At 43.7% G+C, this 15,299-nt stretch overlaps 1 long non-coding RNA gene across 1 annotated transcript; it reads right to left on the reverse strand.

The window, feature by feature from the left end:
• Positions 1-850: 850 nt before the first annotated feature.
• Positions 851-10,004, reverse strand: LOC309361177. Its single transcript, XR_014164369.1, has 3 exons — positions 9,291-10,004; positions 9,030-9,192; positions 851-992 (listed from the first exon to the last, which is right to left on the reverse strand). It is a non-coding gene; the product is annotated as an uncharacterized lncRNA (long non-coding RNA).
• Positions 10,005-15,299: the final 5,295 nt, after the last annotated feature.

Raw genomic sequence — 15,299 nt, forward strand, 5'->3', positions numbered from 1 at the left:
AATTTGCGCGGCGGCAGCAGGAGGCCCCATTAGCTAAAGTGGTACCTCAGGTTAAGAACAGTTTCAGGTTAAGAACGGACCTCCGGAACAAATTAAGTTCTTAACCAGAGGTACCACTGTACAACCTCAATAGCGTCAGCAAGATGCCAGTCTATAGTAGAAGTAGATACCAAAAGACGCCAATCTGTACGAGAAGCAGGTTTTTTTAAATCATTGTTGGCAAAAACACTTGCAGAATATTTACTACTTAGCATCATTAAAAAAAATTCCGTGCCACACAATACCACTCAAAAATGGTATATAGATAAAATCAACAGGAATATCCCAAAGGTTGGGAACATGGATGAAACTAGGCCTGGGTGATACCTGATTTCAACACTGCAATATTGTCACCAGCTAAACATCACAATAAGGACGCAGGTGGCGCTGTGGGTTAAAGCCTCAGCGCCTAGGACTTGCCGATCGAAAGGTCGGTGGTTCGAATCCCTGCGGTGGGGTGCGCTCCCGCTGCTCGGTCCCAGCGCCTGCCAACCTAGCAGTTCGAAAGCACCTCTGGGTGCAAGTAGATAAATAGGGACCGCTTACCAGCGGGAAGGTAAACGGCGTTTCCGTGTGCAGCTCTGGCTCGCCAGAGCAGCGATGTCACGCTGGCCACGTGACCCGGAAGTGTCTCCGGACAGCGCTGGCCCCTGGCCTCTTGAGTGAGATGGGCGCACAACCCCAGAGTCTGTCAAGACTGGCCCGTACGGGCAGGGGTACCTTTACCTTTAAACATCACAATATATCACTATGTCTGAAGTAAGGATGGAGCTATAAAGAAGCATTAGCTGGCTTCACAGCTTTTCCTGCATCATGATTTTCAAATATCGCCCCGCTCTAGATAAAACCCCAAATGTTTTGTCACTTACCAGGTAATGATGTATTGCATGTGCTCGTTGCATAACGTCACCCTCGTCTGGACTCCAAAGGGCCCCCCCCTGGAACTGTGCTTTCTGTGGTTGCAAGAGAGAAACAGCAGGGAGTCAGAACCATATGCAATATGAGCCTTTAGAAAAGAAATTCAAACACCAGGGGCAGCTTACTTTTATGTAAAAAGTGAAAACCTATGTAGGTAGTCCTATGTAGGTAAACTTATGTAATCTCTACTCCCACTCCCATCTCACTCTCCCTGCCAATGATACAGCTCTCCCATGCTCAGATTTTCTGTGTAACTCCCTGTCCTACTTCACCCCCTGTATAGCATAGCAAACCAACCAAATGGCTGCTCTACCCAATCCACACCTGGCTCTGACATAAAGGTAAAGGTAAAGGGACATCTGACCATTAGGTCCAGTTGCGGACGACTCTGGGGTTGTGGCTCTCATCTCGCTTTATTGGCCAAGGGAGCCGGCGTACAGCGTCCGGGTCATATGGCCAGCATGACTAAGCCGCTTTCTGGCGAACCAGAGCAGCGCATGGAAACACCGTTTACCTTCCCGCCAGAGTGGTACCTATTTATCTACTTGCACTTTGTTGTGCTTTCGAACTGCTAGGTGGGCAGGAGCAGGGACTGAGTTCCCCCCTCCGCGGGGATTCGAACTGTCGACCTTCTGATTGGCAAGCCCTAAGCTCTGTGGTTTAGGCTCTGTGGTTTCTGACATAAGTGGTATTAAACTAAGTGGAACTCCATTCATTCAGATCCTGCCCCCTCCACAGCAGGAAAAAACATGCTGCTTCCATCTTCCATGTGACACTCCATAAGATACGTGAAGGTGGCTACCCTATCTCCTCTCAGTCTTCTCTTCCAGGCTAAACATACCCAGTTCCCTCAACCGTTCCTCATAAGGCTAGTGTCAGAGCTGCCCAAGGTCCCAGCTCACAGAGGACCAACGCCAGTTCTTGTTATATACAAAAGTCTTTATTAAGGTTCAGTTTCGATTCCAAAGCCGCGGCGCGCAGCTCTACGTCTCAACCCTAGACCGCTGAAGCTCCGTCTGAATCTCCTCCCCCCAGACACCAGTTCAAGACCCTAGCCTTGCTCCACCTCCTCCTTTGCTCCTTTCTCCTCTGGGTCCTTCTGCCCGCTGGGGTGTTGCCCTTTCTGGACTCTTCTGATGCTGAGTCCCCGGATTCTTCCCCCTGCCTCCGGCGTGCTTTAGGACCTGGCTCCCAGTCTGCGCTCCCGGCTGTCCCGCGCGCCTGTGCATTTGAACTTGGCGCGCGCGCCCAGCCGGCAACCTTCCTCCTGACCGTTACACTGCTCCTTTCACTGCTTCCCCCTTCGGGGGGGCTACCTAGCTCTGACTTCCCCTCTGTTCCCTCACTCAGCGATAGGGGCGTGGTCAGCCCTGACTCATCTTCTCTTTCCCCTGGAGGGGAAACCGGCCCTGACACGTGGGACCCTTCCCCCCCGCTACGCTCCGGTGGGGAAGCTGGTCCCGATCTCCAGCTGCTGCTTTGGGAGTCACCGCTGGTCCCTTGCTTCTGGTGCGTCCCCCCCGGGAACCCCCTTGCTCTGGCTACCGGTGCCCCCTTCTGGGAATCTTCCGAATCACTGGACAGACTCATGGAATCTCTTGCCCCACTGTCATCCTCACCTACACTGCTTTCGGATTGTTCCCCTTCACTCTCCGCTTCCTCCTTCCCCTGTGCCTCTGCTCCTGAACCCCTGACAGCTAGGTTTCCAGATCCTTGATCATTTTGGTTGCCCTCCTTTCCACATGTTCCAGCTTGTTAATATTCTTAAATTGTGGCACCCAGAACTGAACACAGTACTCCAGGTGTGGTCTGACAAAGGCAGAAGAGAGCGGGACTATGACACTATATTTCTGTTGATGCAGCCTAGAATAGCTTTAGCTTTTTTGCTGCTGCATCACACAGTTGACTCATGTTGAGGTTGTGGTCTAATAAGACTCCTAGATCCTTTTCACATATACTGCTGGCAAGCCAGGTGTCCCCCATCTTTTATTTGTGCAGCTGGTTTTTCCTGCCTAAGTGTAGAACCTCGCATTTGTCCCCACTGAAATTCATTCTTGTGTGTATGTAGCTCTGCATGTGTGTAGCTCTACTCAATACTACTCTATAATTTAGTGTAGATATATTTCTTATATATTTTAAATGTGTAAAAAAAATCCTACGGTTAAAAATATTCTAATATTGAACCAAACCAATAAAAGAGATGTCAAATTATGTGTTACTTACTAAATCTGTAGTGTTTATCCTCCAAAAAAACTCAAAATAATGTACATGGATTCCACCCCACTGCCTCTCATATTATATTATTTATTATGTAATATATTTATATCCTGTCAAGTTGGAATTCAAGGTGGCTTACAACATTTAAAAACATCAGTCATAGAATAAAGAATAATAAAAACAAACTGGTTAAAACAATACTTAAAATACATCACAATATATCTAAAACCAGCAATTAAAATTTGAACTGACAGCAGCCCAGTCATCAGCATTGTCTGCATCTTAGTTTCCAAATGCATAAAGCCCTTTACTGCAAAAGTAAATTGATGCCTCCTTGCCTGAATAGAAGCAGGAGCCAAGTCACAAAGAAGAAACTTTGTTTGCTGATTGGAATCTCCTTCCCACAGCACTGCTGAGAAACGAAGTTTCCAATAAGCAAACAAATTTTCTTTTTCTCCCAATAAGATCCATGGGGCTTTAAGGCACATACCATGCCTCTTGTTAGGCAGAGTAGAGACCCCAAGACCGTGCTAAGCTTGATACCGTGCTGGGTTTCTATTCTGCCTAGCAAGAGGCACGCAAGTGGATCTTATGGGGGGAAACAGATTGGGCAGGCAGAAAATGGCCATTAACTTTGCAGTAAACTTGGCTTTACCTTGCAGTAAAGTTCTGCTTCCTGCCTGATGTTGGTTTCTATTTCCCTCACTGAGCAGCAAATGCATGTCACAAGACATTGTTTACATTCCACAGTCCAAGTTACTGTTGGCTTCCCACGGGAATGGGAGACTGGATGTGACATACACTGGTTTCCTGTTTTTCAGTATTCTGTCATTTCTTTGTTGGAGAGGGAGTTGCTCTGTGCTCTCACAGAGGCAAGATGTACGTTTGTGTGTTCTCGATGTAGATGAGAAATAAAATTAGCATGTAGCACGATACCTGCTTATCCTTTCATCTGCGAGATTACACTCTGCTGTATCAGCTCCAGATGGGCAAGAGCTGATCGAAATCTCACATTTTAGGTTCCGGGCCCAGAAGTCGGAATCGGAATGACGAATGGCGGCCAGCAGAGAAACAGAACAGAGTTATCTGCTCAGCGTGTCAAGAAGATTGATGAGAGGTATGTGCTGTTGCTACGGGAAGCCTGCCACTTACTAATTAGTGGCTTTAAGGCTGGACTTTGAACTTTTAAGCCAAAGCAACCGTTTGCTGCGACAGAGGCTTGAGAGGCTTGAAATCGAAAGTGCCTTTGGAATGCAGCTGCTGTAAACAGACACAGCTTGCTTTAAAGCAACAGAGATGGCTAATGCAAGACTAGCTGATGCTTTTGGGATTCCTAAGCTCAATAAAAAGAATTACGTGGAATGGGTGTTGTATGGAGAAGCACTGCTACGAAAAGAGGGTCTGTTCAATGTCATTACAGACACACACCCAGCTCCGGTGACGGATGAATGGAAGGCTAGGGATTCCAAAGCAAGGGGAACTCTTACGCTGATTGTATCCCCAGAAGAGCTATGTCTTTTGCGTGATAAGACCTCAGGCAAAGAAATCTGGGACACTTTAAGAGACACTCATTTGAGAACAGAGGCTGGTGCTTCTTTGTTCTACTATGCCAAGTTGCAAGATATGGCACTTGTTGAAGGTGCAGATGTGCGTGCTCATCTGATGGAGATGCAGAATCTCAGGCATGAGCTGCAACAGAGAGGAATCACCTTTCCAGAGGCTGTGTATTCCTTCATGATACTACATTCTTTGGGTTCAAGTTGGGAATCCATTGCCACTCAGATTGCTGTTCTGCCAACTGCTCAGCTCACGGTAGTGCATGTTACTGCTGTGATTCAGAATGAAGCTGACAGGCAGAGTGCTAGCTGCATCGGTAAGGGGGAGTCTTCACAGACGTCATCCCAGAATGCAGTGGAACCACTAGATGGCGCCAAAGCTTTGAAAGCAGTGAAATGCTACTCATGTGGACGTCTAGGCCACATGAAGAGGGAATGCAGATATCCCAAGGCCAAGACAGAGCAGCGCAGTGAAAGCTCAACGTGTGTAAAAGGCAAAGGCAAAGGTCTGGTGTCCAGGACAACGCAGCACAAGGTGATGGTCTCACGCTTCACTCCAAAGATTGCAAAGGTCCAGAAGACGTCTAGATCGTTCTTTGTGGTTGATTCAGGAGCGACGAGACACATTTGCAACGTGAAAGGACTGTTCGTGTCTTTTACACCGCAGGAAGGTGCGATTCACCAGGCGGATGACCACACGATCCCCAGTCAAGGCTACGGAACTGTTGTTCTTCACAGTTTGGACTTGTCGATACACGACGTTCTTGACGTTCCAGATGCTGCACACAATCTACTCAGCGTTGCGCAGCTGAATGAACGGAACATTGACGTTTCCTTCAAGAACAAGAAGTGCACCATCACAAAGAAAAACGATTATGAATTGCATGCTGAATATGTGGATTGTTTGTTTGTTTTGTATTATGATGATGTTGTGCAGGATGAAACTTGTTGCATTGCAGGTTCTAACAAGGTGAAAATGGCTGTGAAAGGTAAGGTGTCTAGTAGACAAGCTACAGAACCTTACCAGGTAATGCATGCTGATTTAGTTGGTCCACTATCGCCCTCTTTGGGTGGAAACAGGTACTTCATGGTCCTCATTCATTCATTTTCCAGGTATATTTATGTGTTCAATCTCAAACAGAAATCAGAGGCATTTCAAAGGTTCAAGGAATTCTGTGCTTGGTTGGAAAATGTGCATGGTAAAAAGGTAAAGACTCTTTTCACTGATCACAGGGGGAATTCACTTCTCAGCAGTTTGAAGCTTTTCTGACTGAGAAAGGAATTCAGCACGATTTGTCTAGTCCTCGTTCGCCATGGCAGAATGGACTTTGTGAGAGAGCAATTCAAACATTGCTTCAAGGGTTGAAAACCTTGCTGCATGATGCCAATCTTCCAGAGAGTTATTGGGCGGAATCTTTGGCGTGTTTTGTTTACAGTTATAATCGCAGGTTATCTTCAGCGATTGGTTGTACCCCCATGAAAAGATGTTTGGCAAGAAGCCATACATCAAACACATGAGAATTTTTGGTTCTGACATGTGGGTTCACACACCGCAAAGCTCCAAGTTAGGCAAGCATGGATTGCATGGTATCTTTCTAGGGTATCAGAAAGGTTCTTACAGAGTAATGATGACTGACTCTAAGACAATTAGGCTCACAAGAAGTGTTGAGCACAATGCCAAGTGGGGGGAGAATGTGGGAATTTTCCAATGTTATCCTGATGACAGTGATGAGACTGAGGATAAGCAACAGCCACAGCAACAACCACACCCTACACCCACTGATAAAGGTCCTGATTCTGAATCTGAGACTGAATCGGATGATTCGGAGGATTTCAAGAGTGCGAAAGCCTCTATGCGACCCTCTGAAGGCTCTGATCGAGAATTGGAGGAACCATTGTTCACTATAGGCCACTATTCTCCTAAGAAGGAAGAGGAGAGTGTTGAAGACTTACGACTAATTCGCAGGTCTGAAAGAGCCACTAAAGGTAGACCTCCAAAGAGATTTGCTGATGAATTTGCTAAAACAGCAGTTGCAGCTGTTAATAGCTCCAAGAAGGTATTCGAACCTTCAAGCTTCCAAGAAATCCAGGATTTGGATTCAAAGGATGCTGACCCATGCTTAAATGCCATGAAGGCTGAGCTTTAGTCCTTAGAGAGGAACAAAACATGGGAGCTAGTTCCAGTAGTTCCAGGAATGAAACCGCTAGGAAGCAAATGGGTCTTCAAAGCGAAGACAGATCAAAATGGCAAGATAGTCAGACACAAAACCAGATTGGTAGCCAGAGGTTTTTCACAGGTACCAGGTGAAGACTATCGCGAGACCTACTCACCCACAGTAAGGTATGAGAGCATTAGGCTTATGCTCAAGCTTGCTGCAGAAGAGAATCTACACATTTCCCACAATGATGTGAATACAGCATTTTTGTACGGATCTCTAGGTGAATCTCTTTATATGCTTCCACCTGATGGTGTACAGGTAAAACAGGGATTTGTTTGTTCTCTGAAGAAGTCCCTTTATGGTCTCAAACAAAGTGCACGGTGTTGGCACTCTAAACTCACTGAAGTATTGTTTTCTCTAGGTTTTCAGCAAGGGAAAGCTGATCCATGTGTGTTTGTCAAAGAGGAAGGGCAAAAGAAGCTGTATTGCTTATTTTATGTTGATGATATTTTGTTCTTTTGGAAGGATGTCACAATGTACAATAACGCCCTAGCTCAACTGAAAGAACACTTTGACATGAAAGATCTTGATGAGGTAAACAACTACCTATCTCTGGAAATAGAGAGAGATCAAGATGGCAATATTCTAGTACACCAGTCACGGAAAATTGCTGATGTGTTAAGCAAACTAAACCTGATGGATGCTAACCCTGTAGACACACCGATGACAACAGGTTATCAGGTAGATGACACTGAAGGAGCATTTTCTGACACTACACTGTACAGAAGTGTGCTAGGCAAACTAAACTTCATTGCCAGATGTTCAAGACCTGACATTGCTGTTAGCTGTAATTTGCTAAGCAGAAAAGTCAACAACCCTACTGTTAAGGATTGGAAAGCTCTGAAATGCATAGCTCACTATTTGAAAGGCACTATGCATTACAGACTGAGATTTAACAATCAGAAGTCTGGTGGTCTTGAAATATTTGCAAATGCAAGTTTTGGAAGTGACACTACAGACAGGAAAAGCACGTCTGGAGTTTGCTACATGTACAATCAGGGTCTATTTGATTGGTCATGCAAGAAGCAAACAACAGTTAGCTTAAGTACTTGTGAAGCTGAACTGAATGCTGTGTATTACTTCAAGATTGCGAATGGTTGTTACAATTGTGCAAAGACATGAGAATTTCTGTCAAATGTCCAATCCAGGTTTATCAGGACAACAAAGCATGCTTGGCTTTGCTGAATTCTGAAGGTTGTAAGCAAAGCACAAAGCACTTGCAATTGAAACTGCAACATGCTAGAGAATGTGTTCAGAAGGGACTCGTAACGGTGTCCTATATGCCAGGTAATGAAATTCCTGCTGATGTATTGTCCAAGGTTGTACCAAGAGATCAACACTGTACCTATGTACGGAAGTTGGGTTTGTACTGATATTGTATGAACACGCTGCCCAGTGATGTTCACAGAAAGGGGGAGGATGTTGGTTTCTATTTCCCTCACTGAGCAGCAGATGCATGTCACAATACATCTTTTACATTCTACAGTCCAAGTTACTGGAAGGAGTTGCTCTGTGATCTCACAGAGGCAAGATGTACGTTTGTGTGTTCTCGATGTAGATGAGAAATAAAATTAGCATGTAGCACGATACCTGCTTATCCTTTCGTCTGCGAGATTACACTCTGCTCAATCAGCTCCAGATGGGCCGGAGCTGATCAAACTAACACCTGCTGGGTCTGCAAGCCCAGCTAGGCAGTGCATTCTCAATATATTACAGGGTGAAGAAATATGAAACCTTGATCGTGGTCTGGAGTTCATAATGGTAAGGAACAAAGTATCAATATATCACCCATCCCTACTTACCTACACAGAGCTATGATTCAGAGTTCCCTTGGAAGAGGGATTGACTATTAAACCACTAGTAACTGTAGCTCTGGGAGAGGAATTGGGGGGTGGGGGCTCCTAACAACTCTCAGCACTGTTAACAAACCACAGTTCCCAGAATTCTTTGAGGGAAGGCATGACCATGTCAAGTGGTATGATACGGTTTTAAATGCAGATGGGGCCCAAAGTCAGGAGCCTGTTGCAGTCCACTCCTATCAAAAGCTAAGACTACACAGCCAGGTCCTTGGGGAACTCACAGAAGTCTGCATCAAGGAAGATGGGGTCAGCTCTTGTCACTCTCGCCATGGCATCCAGGTCCCGGTAATGCCAATGATTCCTTTCAATGTCGTTCTTTGGAACAAATGGCTTGCTGGTTTCTGACAGCCTCACCACTCCTGTGAGCTCAATCTCCTCTTGGATCTACAAGGAAGAGTCAAATAGCAGTTTCTGTCCTTTAAAAAAAAGAAAGCAGTGTCTTATGATACATAATGTGGCAGTTTCCATCCCTTGCTACCTACCTGTCCTCGCAACCTGGTCTCTGGCTTAAGTTTCTTTCTGGAGACAAACTCTCTGTTGACAAGGATTGTGATCCTGCAGGGTCAGGGGGAAAGGGAGTGAGAGAAGATAATAAACTCTGTAAGCATGGAAGCATCCCAGCCCCCTAAAAGCAGGAGTGGAAAATGTTTGGCGTGCCAGATCTTGGCTGACCTACAACTCCAGGTACCCCTGGCTGTTTGGTATGTTGGCTGGAGCCGATGGCAGTTGTAGTTCAGCAACATCTGGAGGGTCCACTTCTGCTGTAAGGCACCTAACATTGTAATTCTATGCCAGTCTACTCAGAAGCAAGTATCATTTATTCAATTTGGCTTACTCACAAAGTCCATTTTTATAAAACTTATTTTTGCTAGCCAGCTGGGAAGAGTTAAGAACACAGCCATCAACATTGCATTGTCGCAATTTGTTTGGATTCTATTATGAGTGCCCTACATTGTACTGTTAACATACTAACAGTTCTCTTTCATGTAACTTGGCTTTTGACTCCACAGCAATGGTTTTTCTCTCTCCTCTCTGTGCTCAGAGTAGATCCACTCACTTAGCTAACCAGCCCATGCACCTTAGAGTAGATTCTAGGGCAGAAGACATCTGTTGGCCTTGAAGATGCAGAATTCTCTCTTGTTTTCTGCAACAGACTAACATGGTCACATGCCTAGAAAATTGACACTTTACGTTATGACAGTTCAGACATTGTTACCAACGTGAAAGAAACCTATGATAGAGGCAAAATTCAGACATATTAGTGAAATTAAAGGTAAAGGTAAAGGTACCCCTGCCCGTACGGGCCAGTCTTGACAGACTCTGGGGTTGTGCGCCCATCTCACTTAAGAGGCCAGGGGCCAGCGCTGTCCGGAGACACTTCCGGGTCACGTGGCCAGCGTGACAAAGCTGCATCTGGCGAGCCAGAGCCGCACACGGAAACGCCGTTTACCTTCCTGCTGGTAAGCGGTCCCTATTTGTCTACTTGCACCCGGAGGTGCTTTCGAACTGCTAGGTTGGCAGGCGCTGGGACCGAGCAGCGGGAGCGCACCCCGCCGCAGGGATTCGAACCGCCGACCTTTCGATCGGCAAGTCCTAGGCACTGAGGCTTTAACCCACAGCGCCACCTGCGTCCCATTAGTGAAATTACATACATTTAATTATAGGACATATGCCTATCTTCTATAATCAAATTCATGTAATTTCATTTATACTTTTGGAAAAGTTAAGAAACAAAAAACAAAAACAAATCATCACAGGTATAAGTACATTCTGAAACAAGCTCTCACTCCTTTTACAGAATCCAGAGAATGGCTTAAATTAAAACAGTGCAGAACATTTCAGGTCCTCATGGTTTTGAGGCAGAATCTGAATATATACAGACTGTATTTACTGAAGGGACACGAGCCTCAGATACGTTTAGAGACCCATGCACACTCTGTCAACAGAGTGTGTAAATCTCCACAATGGAAGAGGCGGACAGAGAGAGATGTGTAAGCATATTTACAGCATTTATTCAGCATACTTCAGGAACAAAGGAAAACATGACTGCTTGCCTTCGTGTCCAGCAAAAACAGCAGTATAAAAACCAAATCTATTGTCATAACCTTCCAAATCCAACAAATCTGTATTTCTTAACAGTATCCATTCCCTTAACCAACAGAAGCAAACCGCTTCATAATACAACTTCAAGTCTGGCAGGGTGAAGCCCCCTCTTTCTTTAACATCTGTTAACAATTTATATTGTATTCTCAGTTTCTTCCTCTGCCAGACATATCTTGAAATTGCTTTTTGCCATTCTTTAAAAATTGCTGCCCCCTTGATTATAGGAATTGATTGAAACAAAAATAACATTTTTGGTAGCACATTCATTTTTATAGTTGAAATCCTTCCCCAAAATGATAATTTCATTCTTCCCTATATTTCCATGTCTCTCTTAATTCCATTCCACACCGGTGTATAGTTATTTTGAAATAAATCTATATTCATTGTGGTGAACCAGATTCCTAAATACTTAACTTTTTTAACTACTTCTATACCAATTTCCTGCTGCAACATATCAACCAAGTCTTGTTTCATATTTTTAGCTAATATTTTAGTCTTGCTTTTGTTTAATTTAAAACCTGCTACTTGTCCAAATTGTTCTATTTCTTTAATAACTTCTTTGGCATTATTTAATGGTTCTTCTATAGTTAGTACCAAGTCATCTGCAAAGGCTTTCACTTTATGTTCTTTCCAGCCTACTGAAATTCCTTTTATTTTCTCATTTTCTCTTATTGTCCTTAGAAAGACTTCCAGTACCGATATGAATAATAACGGTGAAAGCGGACACCCTTGTCTTGTACCTTTCATAATTTCAATATTTTCAGTTATTATATTAAGGTAAAGGTAAAGGTACCCCTGCCCGTACGGGCCAGTCTTGCCAGACTCTAGGGTTGTGCGCTCATCTCACTCTATAGGCTGGGAGCCAGCACTGTCCGCAGACACTTCCGGGTCACGTGGCCAGCGTGACAAGCTGCATCTGGCGAGCCAGCGCAGCACACGGAACGCCGTTTACCTTCCCGCTGGTAAGTGGTCCCTATTTATCTACTTGCACCCGGAGGTGCTTTCGAACTGCTAGGTTGGCAGGCGCTGGGACTGAACTATGGGAACGCACCCCGCCGCGGGGATTCGAACCGCCGACCATGCGATCGGCAAGTCCTAGGAGCTGAGGTTTTACCCACAGTGCCACCCGCGTCCCACCTTATTATATTATATATAATATTATTATATTATTTACTATCAATTTTGCTTTTTGATCAGAGTATATAGCTTTTATACCTTTTATAAACAATTGTCCAATGCCCATTAATTCAATATTCTTTATCATAAATTCCCAAGATATATTATCAAAGGCCTTTTCCGCATCTACAAACATTAACTTCGCTTGTTTATCATTCCTGGCCGTCAAATATTCAATTATGTTCACAATATTCCTTATGTTATCTTTCATCTGGCGACCAATACTAGCAAATAGCTTATAGTCATTATTCAACAGCGAAATTGGCCTATAATTTTTCACTTGTAGTAAGTCAGAATCTGGTTTTGGTATTAATGTAATATATGCTTCTTTCCATGTTTCTGGTATTTCTCCATTGTTTCATATATTATTCATCACTTCTTTCAATGGTACAAGTAGGGTGTGCTTTAATTCCTTGTAGTATTTTGCTGTAAATCCATCTGGCCCTGGTGCCTTTCCACTTTTCAATTGCTTTATTGCTTCTTGAATTTCTTCTTCCTCTATTCTTTCATTTAGTCCTTCTTTCTTCTCTGTCAGGATTTGTTGCACTCCTTTCTGTTTCAGGAATTCCTCTATCTTTTTTACGTCTTCCTTTCCAGGTTTTTTATACAGTTGTTTATAAAAGTTAATAACTCCTTTTCTAATTTCTTTCAGATTTTCTACTTCTTTCCCATCCAATATTATTTTGTTTATTGTACTTAGAGCTTTCCAGTTTTTAATTTGCCACGCCAACCATTTACCTGATTTGTTGGCATGTTCAAAGTTCTTCTGTCTAATTCTTTTAACATTCCATTCCACTTCTTGATTGATTTGCAAATTGGCTTTGTAGCATCTTAATATTTTGATTTATTCTTAAATCTCTCGGATTTTTTATTAGCTTTTTCTCATTTTCCATAATCTGATTTAAGATCTCCTTTTTACCTTTCTCTCTAAATTTATTCCCGATGCTATTTTGTTGTATAAAGAAGCCTCGCATAACCGCTTTACTAACGTCCCAAACAACACTTATTTTAGTTCCTTTATTACAATTATTAACAAAATATTCTGTTAGCATCTTTTGAGCCTTCTCATTAGTTTTTTCATCTTCTAACAAATTTTCATTCAGTCTCCATCGAAAGGTCTTTACATCCAATTCTTTTATTTCGCATCTAATTGCATTATGATCCGAAAATATCTTTGGTTGTATTTCTATTTTTGTTACTCTGGGTGTTAATTCACTGGAAAGCCATACGTAGTCAATTGTAGAAGCTGATTGATTTGGTTTTGAGAAATATGTAAATTGTTTGTCTAATGGGTGTCTCAGTCTTCAAACATCTATTAAATTACAATTCTCTATCATAGAGAAAAAGGTCTTTGGTAACTTCCCTTCTTTCCTATTCTCTTTTTTCCTTGTTCTATCCATTTCCAATGAGACTACTCCATTCATGTCTCCCATAATTATAATTTTTTGATCCATAAATTCAAACAGTTTTTCTTCCAAATCTTTGTAAAATTCCATCTTACTACCATTAGGTGCATAGGTTCCGACAATTATCAATTTTTCACCTTGCCAGGTGACTTGTACTGCTATTACTCTGCCTTCTTAGTCCTTAAAGATTTGTTGAGCCTCTATTTTATTTTTTATATACATCACCACTCCTCTCTTCTTACTTTTATCAGATGAGATAAACACATTTCCTAATTTTTTGTTGATCAGTACTCTTCTATGTTTTCTAGCTACATGCGACTCTTGTAAGCAGATAATATCCAAATTCTTTTTTAACGAAAAATGTCCAATTCTGCTCCTTTTATTTCTATTGTTAATGCCATTTACATTCCATGTCCATAATTTCAATGTCATTTTGGCCTCCTTTGTAGTAAAGTTCTTAAGGTTCTTAAACCTGTCCCTCTTCAGTGTGGTGTAGTGGTTAAGAGCGGTAGTCCCGTAATCTGGGGGACCGGGTTCGAGTCTCCACTCCTCCACATGCAGCTGCTGGGTGACCTTGGGCCAGTCACACTTCTTTGAAGTCTCTCAGCCCCACTCACCTCACAGAGTGTTTGTTGTGGGGGAGGAAGGGAAAGGAGAATGTTAGCCGCTTTGAGACTCCTTAAAGGGAGTGAAAGGCGGGATATCAAATCCAAACTCTTCTTCTCTTCTTCTTCTTCTTCTTCTTCCTCTTCCTCTTCTTCTGATTTATTAATGTTTTCTTCCTCTGGTTCTGCTGCTGCTGTCTCTTCTCCTTTTCCCAACTCTTTATATCTTCTCAGAAATTTGTGTGTCTCATCCACATTCTTAAATTTAATTTTTTCTCTCCTTATAGTAGAATGAGACTCCTTCTGGAAATTCTCATTTAAATTCAATACTATTTTCCCTCAAAATCTGTGTTAATGTCCTATATTGGTCGTGTTTTTTCAACAACCGAAGTGGGACGTATTTAAATATGATTATAAACACTCCATCATCCATCAATACACCATTTCTAAGAAGGTGTCGTAAGTTGTTAGAGGTATCGGTTTGTTGCTCGAGAGCAATCAAACAATATGCTTCAATAGTCTGTTTTAAAGGTTTCTTATTGGTGAATAAAACCGTTAGAATGCAGAGCGCCTCTATTCCATGTCTTGCTCATTCACTGGCAGAATCTGAGAGTGGGCGGTCCTTAAACCTTCCCCAGCAGTTTCTTGACGCCCAGTCTGTGCCTTCCCTCTCTGCACGGAAGCCTACTGCACAAGGAAGGCGTGGGTAACAGGGGACCTCTCTCCTCCCTGCTTTGCTCAGGCAAGGTGTCCTGGCACCGCCTTGCCTCCTCCGAGCCCTGCATCTCCTCTCCACTAGAGGCGTGGCTACCTTCCTCCGCTGAGGAAGTGCTGCTTCCCACGATCTTTGGGAGCTCTCTGTAATCCATCCTGCTTTTCCCCTCTTGCCCCTGAGCCGATGGCAGTTCCCTGACATCCACCCCCTCCTCAAGACCCCCCTCCCCGTTGGTGAGTTCTTTAACCATCTCCTCTTCTTGAACGTCAGCAGGCGATGGAGGAAAACCCCGGAAAGACCCGTCATCATCCTCCGTGGATTCAAAAGCTGCTTCCCATCCTCTCAGGTCCCTCCCCACTGGTTGGACTTCCCAGTCTGATTCTTCTCCCTCGGATACTTCCCCGACCTCGTCCCCGTGGCCTTCCTCCTCCTCTGAGGCAGGGAAACCTACAAAGTCCCCTTCGTCGTCCATGGGTCCAAACACCT

This window comes from Podarcis melisellensis (genome assembly GCF_964234715.1).
Source record: "Podarcis melisellensis genome assembly, chromosome: W".
In the NCBI taxonomy this organism is placed as follows: Eukaryota; Metazoa; Chordata; class Lepidosauria; order Squamata; family Lacertidae; genus Podarcis; species Podarcis melisellensis.